This window comes from Brienomyrus brachyistius, chromosome 18 (assembly GCF_023856365.1).
Source record: "Brienomyrus brachyistius isolate T26 chromosome 18, BBRACH_0.4, whole genome shotgun sequence".
NCBI lineage: Eukaryota > Metazoa > Chordata > Actinopteri > Osteoglossiformes > Mormyridae > Brienomyrus > Brienomyrus brachyistius.
The window spans coordinates 19,787,257-19,814,879 of record NC_064550.1 but is presented as its reverse complement, the minus strand read 5'-3'; the positions used below and the strand labels follow the sequence as shown (position 1 = coordinate 19,814,879).

The 27,623-nt window shown below is 45.3% G+C and overlaps 1 protein-coding gene across 1 annotated transcript in view; it reads left to right on the top strand.

Moving 5' to 3' along the window:
* The first annotated feature begins 3,207 nt into the window (after positions 1 to 3,207).
* The window catches only part of LOC125712727 (glutamate receptor ionotropic, kainate 4-like), a 216,649-nt gene continuing 192,233 nt past the window's right edge, over positions 3,208 to 27,623 (top strand). Inside the window, exon 1 of the mRNA XM_048983114.1 lies at positions 3,208 to 4,576. The gene's annotated coding sequence lies outside the window, so the exon portion shown is untranslated. The remainder of the gene's footprint in view (positions 4,577 to 27,623) is intronic.

Genomic DNA, 27,623 nt, shown 5'->3' with positions numbered 1-27,623 from the left:
CTGTGTCTGGGAATGCAAGCTTTTAAAATAATTACTGTTTTCCTCGGGTGTGCTCCAAACTGTCCAAGGTATTGCTGCTAAAACATTCAAAGAGCATTCCCATTAAATATAAATGATCACACATCCTTAACAAGTTGAAAGTAAGAGCATCTGTTAAATCTTGTGAAATGTAAATCTGTTTCATTAGAAATGCACAGTGCAGCAGTTTGACCCCGGAAAGTTCCCTCAATAAGAATTTATTTTGATTAAAAAATTTAAAAAAAAACAGCTAGTTTTTCTGAATGTCCAACTTTGACGAAGGCTAATCATTCATCCATCCGTCCATTTTGTATAACCGTACTGACTCACAGGCTAACGCCTCCATTTCAGAGGTGAAATACTGAATATTGCAAAATTAACAATACTACAAAAATACAGATGTGGCCAAAAATATTGGTACCCTTGCACTTAAAAAAAAGTTAGAAACTGACAAAAGTAACTGACACCTTTATTCCATAGACCAGACTCTTTGCTTTTGACTTGTGACTAAATAAAACAAATGAAAAGAAATAAAAGGAAAATATAGAAGATAAAAGAAATAATTAGATTGTCAATAATAAGATATCTTATGCAGCCTCTTTAATTAGTATCTCAGAAGGAAAGGAAGAAAGTAGCAGTCAAGCCTAGTTAAAATAAAGATTACAAGATTACCTCCAAAGAATGTCAGGTTCCCACGACCACGGCGGCTGGTAATGTCAAGAAGCTTAAGGTCCATAGGACAGTAGGCAGCCTGCCTGGTTGTAGGCCCAAGAGGAAATTTAACCACAGGTTAAACAGAAGTTGAGTTTGGATGGTGGAGAAAGAACTAAGAAAAACTTTCAAACGGATCCAGGCTGACCTCCGAGATCAAGGAACAAAAGTTTCGATTTGCACCATCTGTCGCTGTCTGTGTGAATGTTGGCTCGGTGATGGAAGACCCAGGACGATCCCACTTCTGAAAGACAGGCACAAAAAGGCCAACGGGAGTCTGGCAAAATGCATGCTGACAAGCCACGGTTCTTCTGTCACAACAGTTCTATGTTTACAGAAGACAAAAACGATGCACTCAAAGACAAGAACATCCTTCCTACTGTGAAACATGGAGGAGGCTGATTGTAGGTATGAGGCTGTTTCTCTACCTCTGGCACCGGGCACCTTGAATCTGTGCGGAGCAAAATGAAATCAGAAGATTGCCAAGGTAGTCTGAGGCGAAACGTACTACCCAGTGTTAGAAGGGCTCTGTCTCAGTCGCAGGTCGTGAGTCCGGCAGTAAGATAATGGCCCCCACCCAAGAATGGCTGAAAAGAAAAAATGGGACGATTCTGAAGTAGCCTGCCATGAGTCGTAGTCTGAATATTTATGAAAAGAGCCGAAACTCAGAGTTGAGGGAAGGAACCCATCAAACATGAAAACTGGAGCTGTTTGCTCAAAAGGAGTGGGCTGAATTGCTGGTTGGTAATTGCTGAAGGCTCATTCGGGGATAGAGGAAGACTGATGGCGTTATTCCCTCAGACAAAGTGCTACAAAATATTAAGTTAGGGCTACTGACTATTTGGTCCCTGCAATTTTCATTTATTCTGTTTGTAACAATAGTTTTAGTCATAAATCAAAAGCACGCAGTAAAGTGTCTGCTTTACGGAATAAATAATGGTGGATGGCAATTCCTTTTGTCAGTTTCAACTTATTTGGTGGTAAATTGTGATTCTTCTGTGTAAATTGTAAGGGTTCAATACTTTTGGCCACTTCTTTAGTATAGTAGGAAAAAAAATCTTTAAAATTTTAATGTACAATGTGTGAATAACAGACTTCCGTGTGTTTCGTGAATACAAGGCTGCATCGACCCTCTTTTACTTAAATTTACAATAACAATAATAATTATTATTATTCTGAAAACTCCACTTGTCATAACTATTTTTCAAGTGCCTGAAAATGCAGCTATGGAAAAAAACTGACAGTTTTTTTTTTATTCACTCATTTTTCAATTTATGGGTGTGCATCTATTAATTTTATATATATATATATATATATATATATATATATATATATATATATATATATATATATAATTTTTTTTTTTTTTCTGCAAACTGCGGTCTTAATGAATGGCTTCTTCCTTGTTTTATAGGACTTCTGTCCTGCTCCTGGGAGCCTGATATGAACTGTCCTAGCAGTGCACTTCACACCTACACTTAATGTATCACATTCCTATCGAAGATCACTTGATGTCATCCTCCGATTCATGAGAAACTGTCGGATAAGTTAACAGTCATCTCTGGCATTGGAAAGTTGTTTCTGCACTCTGGCTGGTTTCTGGTTGTTCCCAGTGTCTCCTGCCTCACCTTATTCTTGTGAACTGCTGTCTTAGAAATTTTGAACCTGGAAGCAGCCTGCCTCACAGTGTAGCCTTCTGCCAGCAGAACCACGCTTAGACCAGGATTTAAAATTGTAGATATTTCAAAAAGTATAGAGTGGTCTTTTAATTTTTTTTCCAAAGCTGTATATAGACATGCAATATTAGAGACAATTCTAGTTGCGAAAATTATCATGAAATTGGGCGAGAAGTGCATTCTCTATGCCCATTAATTAGTCTCTCTCTTCCAGGGCCAGGTCGATTCTCCCTACGCCCACATTCCGCCATCCGACCCCCTCTGATTACACAGCAAAACCCCAAGCCTGTCAAAGCAGGACTGTGAAAAAAAGATCAGTGCGGATCGTTGGAAGAGACAACAAGCAGGATACGAACGAACTGCACTAATCACACGCTGAAGCCCGTGTCTTACGGATCCGGCAGTCCGGCGGCCAGTGAATCCCGACCCAGTCACCTCGATCCGGGATCCCAGTGGGGGCGGATGGAGCTCCTTCCACGTGGGGTGCCGGCAGGTGGTCCGCGAAGAGCAGAGCAAAGCAGCAATTCTCGGATAAACTGCGGCCCCTGTCAACGTACTTAGATTATGGAAAAATTACGCTTGCGCAAAATGAAATAGGTGAAACATAACAAACATTACACTTTATGTGAGTGTATTCACAATCTGCAATTTGGTATTTATTAATATTAAAGTCGACAGCTAGGACGTCTAATTAACATGCTACCCCACGCTTAGAGGGGCTCACGCGCGCGCACACACACATCACCATTAATAGCACAGCGTACGTTCAATGACCGACCTCTTTGTCCCTAACCTACTCTTTGCCATACGAGCACTTTCAGGCTATTAGTTTACATTTCTGAGACCCATTCCCCGTTTTAAAGAAACATGTTGTATCTCACACCTTAAGCCGTTTTCCTTTAAAAATGTCTTCGCCGATGAAGGACACCTGACAGACAACTTTAAACTAACTGGGTGCAAAAGAGTGAAATCGCCCACCCTCTGAAATTCAATTCACCCTTCCGTATGCAAAACCTTGTTTTGCATATCATTAATATTATTCGGTTTTTCGAGATTTTAATCTCCCCCCCGGGAAGCTTTTCATCAAACGACGATTTATGACTACATTCACGGACCACGGACTCGTCGATAGCCTACAGTTGCGATGTTGAACTGCACAGGTAATCTCTTCATCGGAATCTAATCATCAAAGTCATTTTGTATTTTATTTTACTTAACAGCCCAAGACTTGCAAGTCATTATAAACTATATATCCTATACAAATTAGTCATCGGGAAACTGAAGGCGACGCGTGGCTCCGCACACATGCCAATACGCGATTAATACATGGGTATATATACACGTTAATATTGTGTTGAAGGAGGTTTGCCGTCTTCGGAAATGATGCGTGCGGTGTTTTTATCACTTTAAAGCGGATTCAGCTCAGTAGAGGCGGCAGCTAGTGGATCGGAAGCTGGACCAGCAAATATTTAGATTTATTCAGTTTTATCATGGTGTACCATAGAGGCACTTTGGATACTTAGTCCGGCCGGGGGCGGCCAGCGAGGCTGCGTTTTGGATGTGGACGTTTATTCCGCTCCGGCCGCGATCTGTTCCCTGTTGCTGCGCTAAGCATTTTCAACTACGGCAGGAGCCAGTTGAAGCGGAGCCCTTGTGTGAGGAGAGAGGAGCCACTAGATGTGTTTTTCTGCTGCAAATTTCCCCGAAGACGAGAAGAGAGCCGAGCCGAGGGTTCGGGACCGGATCTCCCGTTGGATTTAAGAAAAACGGATTGTATAAATATCATCAACTGTTTGCTGCGGCCATTCAGCGGGTGCACTTTGCTGTCACTCTCTCTCTTCCCCCCCCCCCCCCTCCATTACCTTCCTACCCCGTTGCTGAATAACCAGCTATACTTGTTTTCTATGAAGTATTCGGATACAGCACCATCGCCCGTTCATTTGCCCATCTTTCTTAAAAAGTCAAAACTGCGCCGCTGAAAGCTCCGCAAAAAAACGGGGAAGAAAACGGTGGACTGCGCCGGGTGGTACTCGCTCAGAAATCTGCATATAGTTTCCAGTGATACTAAGAAAGCTCATTTTTAGAAATACTAGCATATTAAGTGATATCTCGAGCGGGAGGAAATAAAAACCAGCGAGGCGAAGAAGCCGGACGCGCAGACTGATGTGCAGGTAAGAGACTCGTCCCGGTATCTGCCCAGCTAACTTCCATTGATTTGTAGATGTTGCCGAGACACCCTATCCATTCATTGCTCTCAAATATAGAATAATTCACTTCATAATAATCAGATTTTGTTGTTTTTTTATCTCGAGTTTTCCTTATGCGATTCCCTTTTTGTGAATAAGATACCGGTAACTGCGGTAATATTGACACAGTGAGCCCCCTTTTCCACCATGAAACTGCTTTTAATATAGCAAAATGAAGGGAGGCACGGTTGGCTGTTCTGTAATGAGGTTTCAGGAGAAGTCGATCAAATCGCAACCCTCTCTAGATCCATTGCAATTTCGCTGTCAAGAGCCCGTACGATGAAGCGTAATGAATGGGGGGTGAACCGACATTGTTTTTCATTCAGCCCCTTATTCCGTGTAGCCTTTAGACATATGACTTTATTAACCCGAAAGAAGTCATTCGTCTAATTTTGTCACGGGCCTGTTTTACACATGTCTTAGTTCGTGAAATAACTGCAAAGCAGGATTATTTATCGGCTGTCAATTATCCAATTAAATACGGGGCATGTTCAAGTGGCGAAGGCAAGGTTACTTCGCACGCCTTCTAAACGCGTGAAATCCGGCTAAATAAGTTGAAAGCTCTGTCAGCACGTTTGACTTACCATGGTATACAGGCGGGTAGCTTTCATTAATCTTTGATCGTGTTTGAATCACCTCACATAATGGCATATTGAGCCGCCAATTCATAATCCTACCATGTGTCGTGTGTGTTTTTTTTTTTTAACGCAAAGACAGATGTCAGAAATGACTAATTTTTTTGTCTCATATGGTGGATTGATAATCGCACAAGCATCCTTTTATTGGCCTCGTTTTCTGGTATGTCATAAAGGTCCTTTTCCAGTGGTATAAATGCAAAGATGGAGCTGATTTTAATGTGAGAGGAAACTTTATCTGCTCTGACTTGGGTTAGATGGCGCTGAAGGTTCTTAATCAGGAACTGTATACTACGTGTAGATAGAGAACCTATCGCTAGCAGCCTTGCTGAAGTTCTGGTTGGCCTTGCTCCGAGTGGGTCCGTGCAGGCTCTCTGGCTGTGCTCAGAGTATCTTCATTTACATGGAAATTCTTGATCCCCAGCCCCTTCGCCCCTCTCCACCTGTTGAGGGACCAGGAGGTTTGTGATGGGTTTTGGGCATTTCCAACACAAAGCAGAGGAGATGCTGTCGCTCACACCTGACGCCTCAGCGCTGGCGTCTTATCTGGGGGAACCGTTCGCTTGCTCACCATGAACCTTGGCGACCACCTAACTTGCTACCTGTTACTCCGTCTCAGGGTGAGGTCACCCCTAACTGCCCTTTGAAGGTGTTGTTTGAGGGCTGCTCTTTCAGTTATCCAGGACACTACAGTCCAGCATATTAAGACCATAATGACCGGTTGTGCGTTACTGCTCTACACTGACATGCATGCACACATAATGAAGATCCACCATGATCTTAAAGGTCAGTGCATTTCAAGCATGCATTCTGGCAACTCGCTAGTAGTGTCACTCGCATGCAGTGCTGTAAATGTATCTGAGAGCAGTCAATGACGGTAACGTCTGCAGGACATGTTACACACTTTGGCATATTGAGGAAACCTCAGATAGTACATTTAATATTTTTGTGCATTTTTCAACTTTCATTTTCGGGAGAATGTCGGTTGTTGTGAACCTATACACATTTCTGAAAATGGAGAGAGGAATTGAGATGTAGCCGTTAATGGAACATGGTGCTATGAAGGACTGAGATTTAGCTATTAATGGTGCTGGGCAGGCGGTGGTGCAGTGGATAGCACTGTCGCCTCACACCTCTGGGACTTGGGTTCATGTCTCTGCCAGGGTTCCATGTGTGTTCATGTTCTCCCCATGTCGTCGTGTGGTTCCCTCTGGGTACTCAAGTTCTCCTTCCCCCTCACAGTCCAAAAACATGCTGAGGCTAGTTGGAGCCACCAAATTGCCCATAGAAGTGTGTGTGTGTCCTGTGATTGGCTAGTACTCCATCCTGAGTAGTTCCCTGCCTTGTGCCGGTAGGTTTTGGGATAGAATCAAGAGTCCCTCTGATCCTGAAGAGGACAAGTGGTTTGGATGGTATGAGGGACTAATGGGGTGAATGACTGGGATTTAGCTATTAATGGTGTGAGGTACTCTGTGGGACTGAGATTTGGCCATTAACGGTACAATGCTGAAACATACCAGAACTCTAGTGTGTTCCATAGAGTCTGTTCTAATGTAGCTTGCAGTTGCTGAGTTCGGTTTTTATCTCCTATAATGTTCTTACTTACACCCCCCCCCCCCAATGATCAGTAGCATGAAACCAACCTTAAAAACCCCACTTGTCCAATAGCATATTTTCCTTCTACTGCAAAATGTGTACCCACAACACTCACGGCTAGCCGTTCTTCTGCAGTAATTTTATTTTGTTAATTAAAATCCACTTTTATTCCGTGCCTGATCGATATTCCCATAATAACACGTGCCTCTTATGTCTAACCCTGTGCCATATGCTGTTTCAATTGTGTTACTTATTGCTTTTCTCCCAGCATCAAATCGATGGTGATTCAATGAAGGCGGCAAGGAGTTGCATGCCGCACTATTTTTTTTTTGGGGGGGGGAGGCGTTGCCATGGAATTCGTAAACACATTTTATGTGCTGTTCATTTGGGGGCTTTACGTCGTATAACATCACCTTTATTACAGTTCTATAATCATTCTTTGTCTCCAGCAATTAATGCTGATTCTGTGTGGGCTTTGGTTCTCTCCTGTGTTCTTTTCATTTGCTTGTAATTGTTTTTGTATTTTCACACTGGATGACGGGCATAGTGTAAAGGACGGAGGATATTTCATTGCCAAACCAGTTTTAATGTAGTTTTTCATTTAGAAGTAGGTGTGAGAGTGGCTGAGGCGGCATTGCAGCCGATGAATAGACTCAAGGCTTCAGTCTAACTGGTTTCTTATGGATGGCTGACTGGGAAAACATGTTTGCTGTTTGGAAAGGGCCCCCGGACAGAAGAGCAGAGCATAGGTGCATAAACTCATTGACGGCCAGATCAATTGATGGATAGGACGAGGAGGTGGGAGTTCTGCTTTGAGAAGAAGGTTAAACTGTTCGCTGCATTCATCATCTGGGATGTTATATAAAACCACTTGGCGACGTGGACAATCATTTGCTATATTTACTTTCAAGGACCCCTCCGAGTACATTTTGCAAAGATATAAATATCGCCGCGGTGGCAAACAGACCTTAAAACCCACGTCAAAGCTATTTTTTTGGGCCTGTCTTTGGAAATGGTCATTATGTCCCCTGTAAGTGTGATCACTCATGTTAATGGGATGAAACTGCCTTCATTCCCCACCAGACTAATTTTGCCCGCAGTCAGGAGGGCCTGGGTAGATTAATGTGCAATATTAGCTCCGCGACTGCTGACGTGTACCTATCAAAACAGCCTTGACTATCCCTTTTTTTTTTTGCTAACTTTTTTTTTTTATTTTGATCCTTATCGATTTGATTGTTTTACTTGCATTTAATGGCTTTTCCAATGACCTCTGGAAATGATTAATCTTCCAAGCGATTCCCATTTTCTGGGGCAACATGTGGAAAAGAGAAAGTTTTTGTTCCTTCAACGTGTGTCGTACTGCAAAATTGCTGGTTTTACGTCCTGGCAGCTAAATTCCTCATAATACCATTGGAATCGGTAACAGGGATATCTCAGAAAATTACAACCTCAAGCATTTCTATTATGAGAAAACAGAGCCTCACCAGATTAAAAACCTAAAACGTGGGCTTGTTGTAATGCTGTCATAATGATTCTCACATCCCTTTAATAAGGAGACCAAGCTCAACAGTTGGAGTCTAATTTCCTGATGTCCTCTGGGATGTGTTCTGAATGGGGAAGACGATCCCTCCATCGAACCGTCTTCCTGCCACCTTTCCTGGTCAGGGTTGTGGGAAAGGGGGAGAGGAGAATGGCATTGAAAGCGCTGCAGGTTTTAAAAATTCAGCAACACGTTTTCACACATCTTGGCTGCATTATCTGATGGTGTAGTGTTTCCCAATCCAGTCCTCGTGGAGCCACAGTCGGTCCATGTTTTTGCGCTCCCTGCCAGCCAATTTTTGCAGTGTTCCAGCTTCTGGTAGGGAGCAAAAATGTGGACTGTCTGGCAGGGAACTGGGAAGGAGCAGAAATGTGGGCTTGTCTGGCAGGGCACTAGGAAGAAGTAAAAATCTGGGCTGTCTGGCAGGGAGCTGGGAGGGAGCAAAAATGTGGACTGTCTGGCAGGGAGCGCAAAAACATGTACCGACTGTGGCTCCCTGAGGACTGGATTGGGAAACGATGCTCTTCAGAACAGGTGTTAATGAATATAAAATATTGACTCCATAAGGTGTTTCATCACAAAAATGACCTTTAAAGACTGTGTATGATGTTTTAATCCAATTAACCTAGAAAAGTTTAGAAAACATTTTGTGACATTTCAATATTTTGTTAATAACATTCACTCACATCTGCTAATATCAGCATGTTTAAATACAAAGTAGTATTTTGTTAAATGTATTTTTGTCATTGGTTTTGTTTTAGTATTCTTAGTATTCTCAAGTATTCTTAGTATTCTCAAGTATTCTTAGTATTCTCAAGTATTCTTAGTATTCTCAATATTCCTAATGCTGTACAGGAAACATCAAGATTTACAGGACAGGTTAAGCACCATTCATACAATATTTCAGGAACAATAAAATGTTTCCTACGTAGAAATGTAACATTCTGGAAATATTTTATGAATTTTAGGTGGTTTCTCATGTTTTCCAGAAGAATAAGAGCAACCATTTTGAATTATCTGTGATTTATGCAACATTTTCCAAAAGTTAAAAAAGCTGTTTCGAAAGAGCATTGTTAAATATAAATGTATGTGATAAAGTGAAAAAAAATGGAACAATGGGGAAAGACATTTATGAAACAGACGGTTTTTACATGAATATTTTTTAATAATAAGCCAGCATTGTTCGAGAAATGTCGTGAATGACAAGCCGAGGCGAAGTCACTCTGTTAAATAGACCGTACCTCTTAATTACTAACGGTAAATGAGCTTTTGTATTCTGCTTGTATAGCTCAATGTCTTATCTGATGTCCTGATTCAAATCATATAATATCAATTATATAAACATACACATAAGTGTTTGTGTGGTTATTCGCGTACCGTGAATTTACAGTCTTTTTACTTAATTACGATCTGGCAAAATCCCCGATTGAGATCCTGTTGGGTTGTCACAGGAGTCGTGGCAAGAAATACGATTTAAATCCAGTTCCCCAAATCCATAAATCCTTTAGGTTTCATGAAGAGTTCAGGCTACTTGCAAGATACGGTCAGAACCTACAGCCAGGAAAGCCGTCGCAGGTGACTCGAACGGCAGTTTTTAAACCGTGCAATTGGCTCTAACTACGTTTTAATGCCGGTATCAGGAGAAATGTAGCTGGAAGAAAGTGGTCATTGAAATACATTTACTTCTCATATAAGTGAGGAAGTGGTCAATTACTGGATACCTTTCCCATTTAATGATCTACCGTTCTCATGCATCGAACATCACAGGATCAATCTGTGTGTAATCTATGAACAATATATATACCGAAAAAGCAACTACGGCGGATGAATGGATCTATATAGATGTAACTATGTGTTATGTACTGTGTTCACTATTTTCAGTGGGATTTCACATTGTAATGAGGTGATTACAAGAAATATATATATAGACATTCTATCTTCTCTGTTGGATTTCAGACTTCCCAATGGCAAGTTTATGGCTGTGAGGTATATCGCTCACGTTTTGTAGATATTTGAAACCCTACTTCTCAGTGTAATATTGCCCATACAGTTGCCCATAAAAGACCATCTCCTGGTTTTTATTTACTTCTGTTTTCAAAAGTCTGTGTGATACTCAAGTTTTTTTTTCCTACCGCGGTAAAGGCAGACCCCCGTTGCTCTTGGTCTGTGAAAAAGGGAGTCCACATCTTTGTTTACCTGGCCATAGTACAGTAATGGGTAACGTCGTCGATCCGAGGGCTTGAAATGTGCCGGTGAGGTTGTTGTTTGCATCATCATGTTTGTAGGCTACATGCATTCTGGTGTAAACTCCTGCTGAGCCCAGAAGACATGACCAACTAGCATGAATTGGTCAGGGCTTCTCATGAGCAAATCTACCGGGAGATCATTAGCAGTGCAGACCCAAACTCAGGCTAGTAACTGCCTTTTAATAACCCATTTTATTCCCATTATTCAAGTGGACGATACTGTTTTCAAGGGAAAACTATGAATGCATCTTTCCATATAATAATAACAATAATGATAATGATGATGATGATAATAATGATTTTGATAATGACACACACATACACACACACACATTGATTGTGAGTATCATTGATTATCTGTCAAACATAACATCATATGTTTGGCAATTGAAGAGTCACTTCTTGAGGTTGATGTGTTAGAAGCAGGGAACAATTGGCAAGCATAATTATCTGAGCGATGTTGACAAGGGCCAGATTGTGATGGCTAGATTACTGGGTCAGAGCATCTCCGGAACTGCAGGTCTTCTGGGGTGTTCCTGGTATGCAGTGGTCAGTACCTATAGAAAGTGGTCCAAGGAAGGTCAATCGGTGAACCGGTGACAGGGTCCTGGGTGCCCAAGGCTCATTGATGCACGTGGGGAGTGAAGGCCAGCCCATTTGGTCCCATCCTACAGGAGAGCTGCTTGCTAAACAGGTTAAGTCTGGATCCGGTAGAAAGGTGTCAGAAGACACAGTGCATTGCAGTTTGCTGCGTATGGGGCTGCATTGCTGCAGACTGGTCAGAGTGCCCATGCTGACCCCTGTCTATGGCCAAATGCGCCTACAATGGGCATGTGAGCGTCAGAACTGGACCATGGAGCAACGTGACAGAGTCTGATGAGTGATGTTTTCTGTTACATCATGCAGACGGCCAGGTGCATGTTTACCTGAGGAAGAGATGGCACCAGGGTGCATTATGGGAAGAAAGCAAGCTGGAGGAGGCGGTGTGATGCTCTGGACAATGGTCTGCTGGGAAACCTTCAGTCCTGTTGTTCATGCGGGTGTTACTCTGGTACCATCTACCTAGACTTTTTTGCAGACCAGGTACCCCCCTTCATGGCGGTGCTCTTCCCTGATGGCAGTGACCTCCTCCAGCAGGGTAATGCACCCTTCCACACTGCAGTGCAGTGAAAAAAAACAAGGTCAGAAATGAAGGACAGCTGGGCCTCAACTCCGCACATGTTGGTGTCCTTCGAGGACCTCGTACGCCTCCCGCACTTCTTCAAAACACCCGTGCGGGTACAATTCATATCTGTGTCTTCCGCTGCCGCTGGTAGCAGGAGAAACAAATTGGTTTCATGTGGAGAAAACGGCTCGGAGAGTGGGAATTAAGTCCGTGCCTGCTGCCGCTTCCTTGGACTGGATCCTGATGGTAATCACATTAGCTGGGTCAGAGATTGTTCTGGGCCCAGCCTCGCTGGCCCATATTACAGCGAGGCCCACTGGTCCAGCCTCCAAACAGGGCTGCTGGAAAAAGTTATTTACATATTTGTGTGGTGATCTGATTACCCTTGTGATACATATGGTGTTTTAATTTAGCAAATTTACAAACATTACACTTCCCATTCAGTGTGTCCCCAGCCTTGTGCCCTGTGCTGCCTGGGAGAAGATCCAAGTCCACTGGGACTGGATCAGGGTTTGGAAGATGGATGGACGGACAGATGGACCGACAAACAAACATTGATATTGATCTCCCTTGTAAAGACATCATATTTAAAACAACCCAAAATATTCTAGATTTTAAACAGGTGTTGTGCGATTGAATGTGTGTTTTTTTTTTTTGTGGGCATATACGGCTGGCGAGTGGTTATGACCAGAAGGTCACTGGTTCAAGTCCCAGAGTCAAGAGAGATTTCATTGCAAGACACTTAATATCCAGCATTTTTGTGTCCCAGTTTATAATTTATTTTTTAATTTACTAGTGTGGTTTTTTCCAGTCGGATTTCATCGTGCTCGTATACAGTGATTCGGTGCCTTTCGATCCCCAAATATACACGTCCTCTATCTGAGGGATCAAAAATGTTGATGTGAGGAGACCTGTTTTCATGTGCATCAGCGGCTTCCAAGTCCCCCGGAAAACACTGCAGTTGAATCCCAGTGGGCCGGCCTGGATTTTATAGCAGCCGGCTCTGATTTTAGCCCAGTGTGTGAGTCGTGAACCAGCAAATATCTCTGTGGTCCCGGGTCGGTCTCTCGGTGGGAAGGCCCGTTGTCGCGGCTACCGGGAGGATTTGCCGGCCGTTTGCCGCAGATGTGAGGAGAGCTGTACCACCACGTGCGACGCCCCTGCCAAGCTGTCTCCGGTCTCGGCTGAAGCTGTGATGTGCGCCAGTGACCAATTATGTATTTTTCCCATGTTGATCTTTGTAGCATCTGCGATGTGTCTTTTGAGAGGCAGGGGTGCCTGAAATTTGGGCCAGTAGGAATCTGCAGCTGCTCCTTCATCATTTGCCAGATCCTACAGTATCCGGGGTCACTGGGCTCCCCCTCCACCCCGAAGCAGAGGGAACCCTGGGAAATCCTAATAGTCATGTGCTGCTCTGCTCAAGTCAAGTGAAGCTTTATTGTCATCGCAGCCTGCATGCGTGGCACACGATGACACAAAACAACGTCCCTGCTGGACCCGCGGTGTAACTTTCCTGACACGACAGACGTTACACGGCTGAAGAAAGAATTTCGGAATAATCAATATAGAGGAAAGGAAGGTTCCTGCATGATTATCACTAATGTAAGGGGAGGGGAGTCAGAGGGAAGATTACTAGCTATATTTAGTACGTAGCATGAAGACTCCACATTAGACACACAATTACACAGTACATGACAGTGGGAAATCAGTGCATGGAGGTGCTGTCCCTGCTTAAAATGGCGGTGCAGCAGGTGTAAACAGTGTGCTGATGTAAATAGTATTTTGTTCCTTTTGGCATCACGTTATCTAGCTTTGAAGGGCACCCTAAATTACATCATGGCAGACAATATGTCTGTGAAGGAACTGGGCTCGTTCCGAAAGAAGGTACTTAACTGACTCGCGCATTCGGTGAACATCCAACTGTATGTAATTTCGGTGTCGCTTTCACCGAAACGCTTCTAAGTATGAAGCTGTCAGTAGCTCCGTGATTGAGGAAGCGGAGTCATCGCTATCAGGACTCTACCGCAAACTCCTTAATAGGCTATTATATGCACAGCAAAAAACGCTGATGGCATGCAGGGGTAGCGCAACTCGCATGAGTGGCGGGCGGCGCAGGCGTGCGGCGGAGGCGCAGCGGAGGTGCGGCCTTCTCCGGCGTCTGTATTTAATAAACGGGAGCTAGAAAGGAACCAGGAAATGTCATACTTTACAGGTGCTGCCTCTTTAATATTACTGTAGCCTAATGCCCTAGTTGTTTGTTTGTCTGTCAGATTAACATGGTTAGCATAATAAAATCGTGCTAAAATACCTTTAAGTCGATGTTATCTTAAAAATCAGGGTATATTAAAACTATGTCAGTGTGTTATCCCTGGGCACCCCTGACGTAGTTTTATTTTTTCCTTTCTTCCGGAATGTACCTGGGTGGGTGGGGTGCGGGGGTGAATAGCTTACACACTTGCCTGCGTCAGCCCTACTCGAGTCAAGCGAGCGACGCGCACAGGCAGGATAATTGGGAAGGGAAACCTACCCGAGGGCAAACGAGAGGGGAAAGTGAGAGACCCGGGGCGTAGTGTGTGCGCTGGGTGTGTTATGGCAGCACCTTGGCAGGTGTGGGTCTTTTTTTCTGGATGGAATATATCCCCCCCAGGGTGGGGGTGAAGCTACATCAGGCAGGTGCCTAACATGGTCTGACAGCACAGAACGAGGGGATGGACTTTGCTTCACTGGAGCCCCAGCAGCAAGCGACTACAGAGGCTGTCCGTGGAGGGAAGGGAGTCTCTGCTTCTCTCGGCCTCATTTCTTCAGCCCAGCCATGGGCAGTGGGACGTGGTGGTTAAACGACCCTCTGATGGACCCAGTTGAGGTTTGATGACCCATTGGCCCAAGTGAAATGAAAATAAAATGTCGCCTTGTCGGTACATTGGAATCCTTCTTTTTGCATATCCCATCATGCTCTGCTTTAAGACATGCACACACATATAAATACGGTTGAGAGTGAAGCTTGGGGCCATTTACCCAGCATCCCTGGGAGGGGGGGGGGCGGCGCTAGCTGGAGGGTCCAACGGAGTTCTGCCAAGAATGAGATTTGACCTGGCGACCTTCTGATCACAGAAACTAAGGCCAACTCACTGAGTCACACGGTCCCCAAGGGTTTCGATGTGTGTCTCTGGAGCTGGGGCGTGGCTGCGTCCTCTTGTCCATCACCTAGCAACCGCGCATGCAGCCAATGGCGGGGCACGACACGGTGCCCGTGGGATGATTCGATGTTTTGCTGCTTGCCACAGGCATCTACTCATCCTCTGTAACCGAGGCTTGGTCTGAAATCTAGAATGTATTAAGCCGACGTGCTATTTATAAAGCGAAGCAGAACGATCGGAGATGGGCTTAGCTTCAAATTAAATTTATTTTCATAAAGTAGACAATTAGTTCCCCACCATGTTTGTTGACACAACACCGTGTTTCAGGTTGAAAGGCGTCGCCGATGCATCGAGATTGTTGAGGTTTGACAGAACGCGCTTCTTGCTAATTTGCTGCCATCGCCATTCTCTGCCAAGGAGTATTTTACCGGGAGGAGAGAATTTTGCATCCTGTGACATATTTACGTTCTTGCTCTGCTCAAGAGTGCTTTGTTTTTTTGTGTTTTGGGGCTATTATTTGCTGGTGCCGGGGGCATGAGCCCTGGGGGTTCCAGGGCGACATCGGTATTATATTTGGCTTCATTTTGCCCACCAATGAATAGACCTTGCAGTTTAATTTAAGGTGTGCCCCCCCATATCAAAGCATTTTAATTGTCTAAATGCAGGCTTTCACCCCAGAAGCAGCAAGTAGGATTCAGTGCGCTTGCATGCCTCAACTGCGGACCAACATTCCTGGTGATGGTGGGACCTGAGAGCAGGAAGGGCCTCATCACAGCATAGCTCTCAAACCCTGGAGGAGCCTCGGCAGCACAAGCCGGCCCCCTCCCACCGTTAACCATCTGCTCCTGCATCTCTTTGATTACCTGGCCACTGGTTCAGCTTCGCAGTCTGCTAATTGGGTTCTTCAGCTGCCTTTTAGCCCTGCTCCCCTTGTCCTTTGACCCATAACCTAGTGGGAAAAGGCATCAGAAGAAGGACCGACCCAATGAGAGGTTGGGGTCACCCTGTAAAAGACTACCCCCCCCCCCCCGTCCCACAAACATCACCCCTGCTACCCCCACATGGGCCACTGTCATGCTGGATCAGCTGGAGCCGATGGGACTTAGCAATGGAACACTTGGCCTAAAAGGTCATCTCTGTGGTCCACAAAGAGAAGCTCCTAAACTGGAAACTTCTAGAAGAGTTCATACTGATCTTAGACTGTTCTTTCTGTTGTTTCTGTTCTCTTATATGTAAAATCCATCAGTAAAAATGGGTGGGAAATGAAAGTTGCATTGTAAATTGCCTTAAATGGACAAGAGTGGTGGCATTATGAAGACGGTGCTGCTGTACTTGTAGAAAAAGACACAAGGTCACTAAAGAAGGACAGCCGGGCCTCAGCTCTGCTCATGTTGCTGTCCGATCCACCGCTTTAGCACTAATCAGGTACGGCCACACCCCCACAGGTGGGCACGCCCACCTCCTGCCAGACGTCCTACAGTAGCAGCTATAGATGATGCTCTGCCCAGACGAGCTCAGTGAGCGACATGCTTTTCATTACAGTGAAAATTATTCCCATGGGTTGAATGAGAATCTTTGACGCCTTGAGGTCGGACAGTCGGCGATTTCAGCACCTGGGAATCTCCTGGGAATCGCCCGGGAATCGCCCGGGAATCACCTGGGAATCGCCCGGGAATCGCCCGGGAATCGCCCGGGAAGAGGCAAAAGATCAGCAATGCCCGCAGGCGTCCCCTTCCCCTTTTCTGCAGTTGATGAGTGGCGATATATCCCTCTCCCCCATGCTGTTTTGTCTGAACGTCCTTAACGTCCCCCTGCCCCACCTCTGCCCCACCTGTACCCCCTCCGCCACCTGGAGGCTGCCAGCCCTCAGTCTTTTGCCTTGACACGCATGGCTTGCAGCCAAATCTACAATTCAGTCTCAACCTGCCAGCAGCCAGCTTATCAAATCCGACAGGTCCATCACTGGCTCGGTTTACTGACCTGTGACCTTTGCTTGGCGTGTGGGCCCGGTACTGACAGATTGATGTTAAATTTTATCCCTGAAAGTCTGTACATATTTTATTTTAAACAATGTGATAATGATGTGCTCCTCAAAAACGGCAACAGAGCCGATATAAAATCCTTCATATTTTAATCTCCAGCCAGTCTGCCGGATTTCAGCATCAAATTATTGTATGTGGCCTGGCGTGTCTCCGGGTGTGAAATCAGATTTGAGGGATGCTGTCATAGACAAGCTTCCTTCCTCACTAATTCTGGGTTGCTGGTGTGCCCAGCGTGATTGATCTTCTGGTTGAAGACAAGGAGACACGGTTTTTGGGCCACGCTTCCACACCGGTGCCATGCGGGAAGTGGAGGTGGCCACATTGCATCATAACTTTTCATCGTTCAATTTGCTACTCAGACACTCCCAGAGCATGGACTGAGGTCTGCTTGTAAGACGCTTCCTTGTTAAAGGTCTTCTGCATGTTTGTTTTGCATGCCTCTTACCATTCTGATCACCAGATCTTCATAGAACGTCTGGTGAAAAGTTCACAATGAAGATAATTGGAAAATGGACAGCATAATAGCTCAGAGGGTAGATCTGTTGACTCGCCTCCTTACACCTCTGTGTTTGTAGGTATCCTCTAGGACGTAGACATCGCCCATATTGTGTGAATGTGTGCATATATATGCCTTTCGATGGACCGGCGTCCTACCCAATGTGTTCCCCTTGTGTATTGTGCTGCCTGGGATAAGCTTTAGTTGACCCCGACCAGACAAAAGAGGTCAGAAGATGGATGGATCAATGGAAAAACCATGACCCTAATCGCGAAGTGTGTCAGTCACAAGGTCAGTTTCTTCTCAAAAGACAAATTACAATAAGCTCACACTGAAAATGAGTCCTTTGCCTTGGACCGTAATTCCTCAAGAGAGAAGAGAGGGAGTGAGAGAGGGTGTCCCGGGAAACGAGCCAGGCCTACGTCCGACGTTGTCACCAAGAAGACTTTTGTTTGATCACCCTTTAGGAAAGCATCGCGGTTCAGATCGCGCCCTGTCGCTCTTACCTCAGAATTTGCTGACTCAGCTAAATCCATTAGCAGTCATTAATGTTAAACACCACTCTGCTCATTCATCTCCTTTGAAAGGAGTCACAGCAGTGATATGAGCTCAGCATATTTACATGAAGTATTAGATTAAGACATACAAAAATGGTATATATATAGTTGGAGAGAAGGTCAGTATATCGTGGGCCACCAATTTTGGAGATATTCTTGGCTGTGGAAGAGGTACAACTTGTAACATGGCCAAAAAATATCTGCATGAAGTGTCTGGAAAAAGGGATGTGTCCAGTGTAATTGCCTCGCCCCACTGCCACTGCATTTATTGGTCACGATCGAATAAATGAAACACCGAAAACCAAAGGGGTGGGATTATCAGGCACTGTCAATCAAACAGACTCCCAGTTGGGTTAAATTAGGCACTAATTAATGTCATTGCCCTGCGTTTTGGTGGTACCGTAATTGGGCAGCTGTTATGTTCACCCTCTCTATGGGTTGCCTTTCAGTACCCAAGAGCAGTTCCTCAGTCCGGTCCTTGGGGACACACAGGTCCACAGTTCTGGCTCCCTCCCAGCTCCCAGCCAGACCGTCTACGTTTATGTAAAAATGTGGATTGTCTGCGGGTCTTCAAGGAAATGGTCAAGGAACGCTGCCCTAAAAATGCTGGCGTGGATGTTCTCACGATGAAGATCCTGGTGGAGAAGAACAAAACCGAACATCTCAAAACCGACCAACCAATCGGAGCTGCCTTAAGGTGGACTTAAGCTGCAACAGGGGAGATATACCGAAAAAAAAAACTGTATCATCCCCTAGTGGATCAGCCAAAACTTTACATCAAAGAGCAGAGTGTAGCTCGCGCTAATCTTTACCGACGTGACTCTTATTTCCCTTCAATAAAGAATTGGCAATGGTGAATTTGAAAGGATCAAAATGTTAGCTTTCTTATTGGAGCCAGATTATTGCGATTTATTGTGCTTTTTCCCTAGCAGTTTCTGTTAGTTTACCATGGTTTGAAATCAGTGTAGGAATAACTAAATGAAACATTCTCTGCACAGTGATTCAACAGTTATATAATCAAAGGAAATACTAATTGTATAAACAAGTAGATACTTAAAACTCATTGTTCTTGGACTGTACAGCTTGGATGTATAAAGCTGTAGTCTGTAGCCAGTAACATAAATTAGTGTGTATTATTGTTGCATAATAAGTTAAATGATGGTTATACGACATAATGTAAGAAACGCGTCTAGAATGATGCCGGAAATACAACGGAAACTGGGCTGGAGAGGGAAGCTGTGAGCCTTAACATGGGGATTTTTAATATTCTTACAAAGTCGTGACCTTGTGTTTATTGCTCGCGTGAAACTTTCTTTTCAAAGTCAGGGCTGCTCCCATTGTGCTCTGATTTATATGTTAAAATCCAGAACTGGAACTCTGGAACTGCAGAAATTCTATTCACATCCTTTGAGACTGACTTAGTTTGAATTCTGGAGCAAAATATAATCATTCCGTAGATGATATTAGCATACTAATACGTGTATTTTCCCAAGAAATTATTTCCATTTTTACCTATATTTGATTTCCACCTATATTAACTTTCTTTTTCAGCTGCTAGTCTAGATGAATGACAGTTACATTGTGATACATCAACACAGTCACACAAAAAAAATGATGTCCTACAAACGACGGACACTTCATTCCTGAGTGGATAATTATCAGCGTTGGGGTAAAGGAACAATGCACATGGGGGGGGAGGGGGGGCGGCTCCATGCACGGCTGTGCGGACAGTTGAAAACAATTAGCGAAGTGGTGTATTTCCTCCTAGTGCTCGCCTCTCAAGCGTAGGGTCTTCGTCAGTCACTTTTTAATTTCACAGGAGGACTCTCGTTTTAAACCGGTGATGTTGCTGCGTCAGTCCGTCAGCTTTTAGCTCGGAAGAGAGATCGGGACTGATCAGGGAGGCTGTCCCAGTGCTGTGGCGAAAGCCTGTAGCACACACACACACACACACTGTCAGCGCACATACTCACATGCCTACACTTGGGCACACATGTAGACACACACACACACGCACACACACCTGCACGCTTGTCTTTGTTCATAATTAGCAGCAAACCCTTTCTTCTGCTCTTGTGTGACATCTTGACTCAAGTCACAGAGTAACAAAAACAAATCCCCCCCAGTCTTGCTCTCCTTTGTGCTCAGAAGGTTGTTTGATTACTTCAAGTACAATGAATACAAACTGCATTGTCTTCATCAATTTTGCAGCATGTCAGTGCTGACCCTGGCATTCGTCCTGCCACTGAAGATGTGGATTCCTTCTTTCTCTCTACTTCCAGGCCTAAGCCCCCTCCCACCCCCCCCCCCCCTCCTACTGTGGGCACGACTCTTTACTGCTCTCAATAACTCCATTGAGGAATCTGGGTGATTTGGGAAAGCCTCAGTATGTCTCTTCACTTCTTAGAACCTTTTATCGTAATATTTTCAAACTTTCATCTCTTTGTTTTTTTTTTTTGTTTTTTTTTTTAAGGCTGGTGAGCAATAGTGAATGAGCTTCCGCAGACTCATGCCATCCTCATGCCATCCTCATGCCATCCTTATGCACTGGTTGGCCGCCCTACCCTCCACACGAATAACACCATGGTGGAGCCCGAATCAAGGGTGTAATCCTTCACAGTTTGAACCTCATCTTCATTATTTTGATTCCATTTCACTGGTATAAACGATGGATGGATGGATGGACGGACAGAGAGATGGATAGAACCAACTAGGCGGAATGGGTTGGAAAGTTATGGCTTCTGGGGGCAGCATTTCTGGCTGAGGACATCGGAACGTTCCAATGTTTTCCCGTGAATCAGGAAAACTGCTACATTGTTACATCACAAAGTTTTTCCTCGGCACAACAAAGTAAGACGTTTATCGTGATTGGATATGGTTTCGAAATAATGCCTTAATTACAAGCAGAGCCATTTTTTTACTCCTGCGCTTGGCAACAGGGTTCGTTAATAGTTTGATTCAAATGGTATTATTTATAAATGATGCTTGCGATCCAACTGCTGCTGTGCTGTGCATCCAAACACCTTTCTCGAGCATTTCTGTCGTTCACCTGGCAGCTGTAATTGAATCTGTCTGACAGATCAATCATTCAGTCGCTTTCAGGAGTGAACAGGTTGCGCTGACAATGGCTGTATCAGATGAGGCTCTGAGCAATTTCCATCTCCTGGTGTCTAAAAACTAAAATAGTGACTTGATCTGAAAATGGAAGTAATTGTTAACTTGCACCTCCGGGGGTCTGGGTGTGTGACTGGTCCCAGCTTGAGTTTGCATGTGTCTGTGGGTTTTGGTACTCAAGGTTCCCCACTGAAGTCATGCTGTTGAGCAGCTAAAGTTGGGATTCTGGGTTTTCCTGGAGGTGTGTGTGTCCATTTGTGTGCCACTGTCCTGTGAGGACCTGCCATCTTGCCTTCGCCATGCTGTGACCTGTACTCAGTTCTGCTCGAGGGCAACCTAACCCAGACTGGATAAAAATACGGAATTAATTATTTCCTATAAATATTAAAATATAGAATTGTAAGGTATCATTTATTTTCTGACGTTCACTTCATATTAGTTTTTACATCCGTCAAATTATTTTCCACAGTTTTATTACTGGTTTGCAAGCATATATTTTTCATTGACAGACATGGATGTGTGAAAGGGGGGGTGGGCAGATAAATGGCAAATACTTCCAAAGAAACAGCTGCTGCTTCTCACAACTTCTCATCAGAACTTTCTGTTTTATTGTACCCTAAGTTCAGCCTCAACGGGGAGTCACATCGCCATAACAATGCCATGGCAACGGGAGGCAGCCCTAGCTCAGTGCCCACACTGCTATGGGGCAATTAGGGCAGTAACTGCAATGACGTTCAACTAGGTCATCCAGGACCCAGTGTCCACATCTGCCCGGCACTGACCCTTTACTCTTCTGTGTTTTCCTGGGTTGTCACTGCACGTTGTACAGGAGAAAAAGACTTAAAACACCACGCTCAGCCTATGCAGACGATCGATACCATTAGCTTGTAGATGGTGCGTCCTTCCAGCCGTCCATCCATCCATCCCGTACATCTTCTATCCCAGTGCAATGGAATCAATTATGAAGATCAAAATAATGAAGATCAGGTCCAAACTGTGGTGGCTTAAAACCTTGATCAGGGCTCCACCATGGGTTCAACACAAACATTTCAGCACTTGGCCTGGAGTTCAGACCTGATGTGTGTTATTTTACTCACCACACAAACCTTTGGGCCTTCACTTGAAGATCAGTCATAGCACTGGGCACTAGGGTCAAGACGCGAAGCCTAGCATGAAATTATATGAACTATATGTTTCATATAATAATTGCACCCTGTTTTATTTTTGTATTTTTGTCTTAGTGGACATGGATTTGGTTTGAGAACCACTACAGCTCCCAGTCTTGCCTGTGGCTGTGGGTGACTGAAACTACAACAGCAAACAATCTGCTCATCTGAAGCACAAGGCTGACATAATTATCCCGCCAACGGGACCTTCTGGAACGTTCACTTCCATACCAATGAGCCTCTGTCCTACACATGGAGAGGGATGACATGTGCTAGGGGGGATTCGGGCCCAACCCCTACAGCATCACGTGGCAAAGCCGTCCAGTCGTATTGGACTCTCCTGCCCTTGACCCAGAAGAGGGACTACACATGCTTGAGGGCATTGTTATGTTCAGGCCTGCCCCCACAGCATCACATGACAAAACTGTTCAATCGTGTTGAACTTGCCCTATGCAGCCTAAGGTTATGGAAGTGGCTGGAGCTCAGGTGGCCTGTGTGGGGTGCTCTCTTGGTACATGCCAACAGGTGGTGTGCTGGTGTACTGACTGGACCAACAGCTGTTTTGTTGCTAAGGTAATTCATAATAAAAGCACAGCAACCCTCTTCCAACCCCCAGGGTGTGACATACTGCTTTGGTAGGACAAAGAAGTAGTTGGGGGGGATGTAGGACTATCCAGATTGAGCATATGGTAGTGAATAAAAGCGAATGATTTTGATGTCATTAATCATTACATAATTATCTCCCGCCTCCTATCTACTGATGTTAATTCAGATGCATGTGTGCTACAAATTTACAACTAATTCATTTAGCAGATGCTTTCATCCAAAGTGACACAGACTGGATGTTAGCTGTTGTCCTTGGAGCTAAAGGCACTATGATAATATTATTATTATTATTACTTTATTCACAGTGAACATGTACTATGCAGGCCACAGGATTTGAACCTACACCCTTCTGGACCAGTGCATGGAGCTATAACCCACTGCAATAGACAGCATCCAGGAGGTTGTTCCACAGACTACGCCTTGCTTTCTGTTAGCGTGTGGGTGTGCATGGTATTAGAGTTCTAGAGATCTGTCACATGACTGTGGAAAAGCCCACTGGCAATGGCAGCAAATGGCAGAGCATGTGAGCTACTGGTTCATTTCTCTTCCACGTGCATTGATGCTCTGTGCTGGTCAAGGCTGTTGTGTTCGGCTTGGGTTGGACATAGGAGCTGCTTCAGGCGCAGAAAAATGTTTTTTTTTTTTTTTGGGGGGGGGAGGGGTGTCATTCCTGAAAAGCAGTTAGGGGCAGACGAAGGATGGTAGCACCAGACTTTCCATCCATGGTGGCCCTATTCATTGTCTCCTGACAGCCAAGAAGATCCTGTCTGGGAATGAACCCGGAGATGCATGACAACATGCGTGTTTGTGTGAGCGCTGTGTGACTAAACGCTGTGGAGAGACGCCCAGCGGCGCCGCTGATAATACGAGCCGGCCCCTCTCTGCAGCGTCCACGTCTCCTCTCTCCTGTCAGCTCTTGCCTGCCTCATTCCCCACTTTACACACCCCTATTATTCCCTTTCTGCTCTCCACCGCCGCCCCTCCCTCACCTCTCGTTCTCGGAGCAGAGACTTTTAGGAAGCCGGCTGAATGCCAATCGCTAGCGCCCCACGTGTTTAGAATTCATCCCTGGCCCTCCAGATAAGCTCATAAATGTAATTAGATGTCCTTTCGGCTACGTGCCGTCGTTTATCGTAAGCCGTAAATCTCCCCGGTTTGTTTACGTCGTTCGACGTTCGATGTCTCCCCTTGAAAAGGATGGAGCCCAGACCCCGGGAGACGTTTGCTGCCGTCCACCTGTGTACCTACCGATTTTTGTAATAAAATAATCGTCCCCCAAACTCCCTAAAAGGCAAATGCTACCGACGAGCAGGAACACGAGCTCGAGTTAACCGCTGAAACTGGACGCCAGAAGGAGGAGAATCCATGTGGAACTTAGAAAAGTCTTGGCAGACGTGCTACATGAAATAGTCAGTCCCTTCCCAGGTGAACCTAAAACTCCCTCATCATGAAAGGGAGCTTAACATTAATTATGGTATTGTTAGGACTAAAAGTCCTGAAAATCCCAAAAATTTGTCTATTTCCAAAATAAACCAAAGAGAAAATAGTATCACGTCCAAACAACAGATCTTCATCTGTTGTCCATTTCCTGAGCCCTTGAGAGTTGGAGGTTTGCATCTGCTATCTTTCATTTCTGTTACAGGACACCAGACTCTGATAGGTGCATGACTCTGTAATTACAGCCTGTTTCTCTCTTGATTAGCCGCTCGTAGCTCTTTGGTAATCTATGGTAAATCCCCAAGTACCATCTTTAGCTGCTAGCATAAGCATATTAACATAAGAAAAGGGGGCTTTTGACATTTATATTTTTGATGTTTATTTTTCCCTTTAATAAACACCACTGAGGATTTGAAGAGGATTAGAGACCCGAAGAAGCTTTTCTTTTTTGTGGAATCTGTTGCTGCGAACAGATGTTGCTCTATGGGCCTGGAGAGAATGCGGGCGGTGGGGTAAGGTGGGTGTGTATGTTCTGTCCGGTTTGGACCGGCCCAGATCCGTTGCTGGTTTAATTATTAAAAGCTCCTGTTCCCTCTTTGGTTCTGCTCAACAGTGACAGAAGCGGTTTGTCTGGCATCTGTCTGAGGCGTTTGCCTCTAGTTTGAACTTCAAGTCAAAGTACCCAGGAACCTAACTTCCTAGAGGAACCTGTCTCCGGACTGATTTATGGTCTCCACCCCGGTCCGGATTGGGCCCTGTCACGTCCGCCAATTCCACGGATGCGTCATGCTCGGAAGATGCCAGAGCGTTTAAAAGAATCATTAATCGAGCTTTGAGGAGCAGGCGGGGCCGGCGCCACCGGGATTACGAGACGGGCATGTCGGTCGCGCGCGGCGATGACAGGAGGCGACGCCACGGTTAAATTTAATTAACGTTCACTTCGGGTTTAGAGCCAGCAAATAAACCAACGCGGAACAGATGAGCAAAGTTATATCTGATACCGACCAAATGGTTCTGATGAGAGTTTGTGCGGCCAGATCCAGGCACTATGTTGTAGTGGAGGCCTGTCCTGGATGTGTGATGCTTTTCTTGAGTGATAAACTGGTGCAGCTGGTCAACAGCAGGGTCGAGAGGAGAGCTTGCCCCCTCCCGGCGGGAACGCTGGCTCTTGCCGTACGTGTCTTACGTGGATATTCTTCAAATGCTGCGTGTTGGACCTCAAAGCTTATTGTACCCCGGATTGTTCCGGAAGCTGACGGCTGACCATGCGGTTCCTGGAATGTTGCCATTAGGTCCCTGTATTTTGTATTAGAATGAACCGCAGTCACGTGACCCCTTTTCGCGTGGAGCAGAGAATGCAGGCCTGCCGAGCGGCCGCCATTGTTGGTGATTGCGACAGGCTGCATCAACAAATCGTTGCCGCGGTGCTTCAGAGAAGGCAGAGGTTCCCTTTTCAGCTGCACTGTGAATAATTGATCATTGTAGCACTTTATTAAATGTCAGCTGTGCTTTTACTTTACTCCTGTTCATTTTTAATGAATTCGTCTTCAGTGAGGCCAGGTGCTTCTTATCTCCTTTTGGAAACTGGTTGGCTGTTTCAATTGCTTCCCAGAATGCACTGGGTGAAAAGTGGCCTTTGAGGACTTCCTGAGTTGGCTGCTTCCCTCATGATTTGGCCCAGCGAAGCCACATTGAATTGAAAATATCTTTTTTTTTTCCCTAAACGTGGATTGTTATTGTTCAATTGAAAGCTGATTGGGCCGATCCCCTGTCACTCAAGGATTCAAAACATATCATTGGTTAATTATAAGGTCGCCCCACCCCTTTATAAAAAAATGTAAAATTCACCTTTACTTTGGGATAATGACCCCTTCAGGGTGAATACTCTCTAGATAACAGCAATCTTTGGAGTTCAGTGGATCTCGCTGTTGTACCTTTGAGCGATGGTGTTTAGTCTGTACAATCTGAGCAATGTATCAAGCTGTACAAATGAGTGTGAAACGGTGAGCTTTGCCAGCCACTGAGGATTACAGCCTGTACCCAGCAGATGTTGAGTGGTGGATCCTACCAGCTGCCACAGCTCCCAGATGCTGACTGTTCACATTCACTGACAGAGCGGCTGAATTACCCAGGGCCGTTATCCACAGCCATGGCGGCTGTGGACTGGGGAAGAAGCACGGAGACTGATTAATTCCACAGGTGACGTCTCTCAGGAGTCCACTCTTTCTGGAGGGCTGGGTTACTCAGGAGCGTCGGGCGGGATTTGGCTAAAGGGCAGCAGCGATGGGCTCCGATGGGTTTGGCGGAGAACGGCTTTCGCCACGCGTGAACGAGGACGGCGGTGACATCGCTGTGACTCAGGGGGATGGTTCGGATCCATCTTAAGAGGAGCCCAGTACTGCATATTTAATACTGCTGGGCGCCTTAATTGAAATTCCCAGATTTAGCTAGACGAGAGCACGGGCGTGAGGTTGGCAGCCCTGGAGCATCAGTCTTCGCGATGGCAGTTTTGATCCCGCGAGGATCGCGCCGGGGTTACGTCGGCGTGTGCAGGAAGATACCGAAGCATGTTCCCTTTAAACGGACCTGCCAAAGGCACGGCGACGCACCTGACACCAGTCAAAGTGCCTCATTCTGCAGAATAGCTGCGCAGGAAAATGCGAGCGGCGTGATTTACCCATTGGATTAATTAGATGTGCCAATCAAAACCGGTCTTTAAATGGGGGTGCAGACCCTGAGGTCCACAGCTACCTCAGTGCATGCTCTCAGCCAATCAGAGTCCTCCAAAAATATGAGTCTATGAGCTAGACAGGTGTAGGATTCGTCATAGAACTGCTTCCACTTTTCATGGGCCCTGGTTTTTCCGTCTTGTTTTTCAGGCATTCTCCAGTTTGGCATCGGTCACATACAAACAGCGCCTTACCTCATTAATACGATCAATATTTACATACGTCATTAAGCCGTTAGCTTTAGTGCTGTTGTGATAATGAGGCTGTAATGTACAGCAGCGGATCCGTCCGGACCTGGGTGACTTGCACGACCTTGTAGCACTTGCTGCTTATTGGACTGGATTCCTACCCCCCCCCCCTGAAAAGGAGGGGCCATTTAATGCTGCGGAACAAGGTGCGAGTCTGAGTATGAGGCTCAGCCGTAGCACCACGGTGACTCGTAAGGGTTCACTGACAGATGTATTGACATATAAGAAAACAAACACAGACAATTCCCCGGTCTGTAC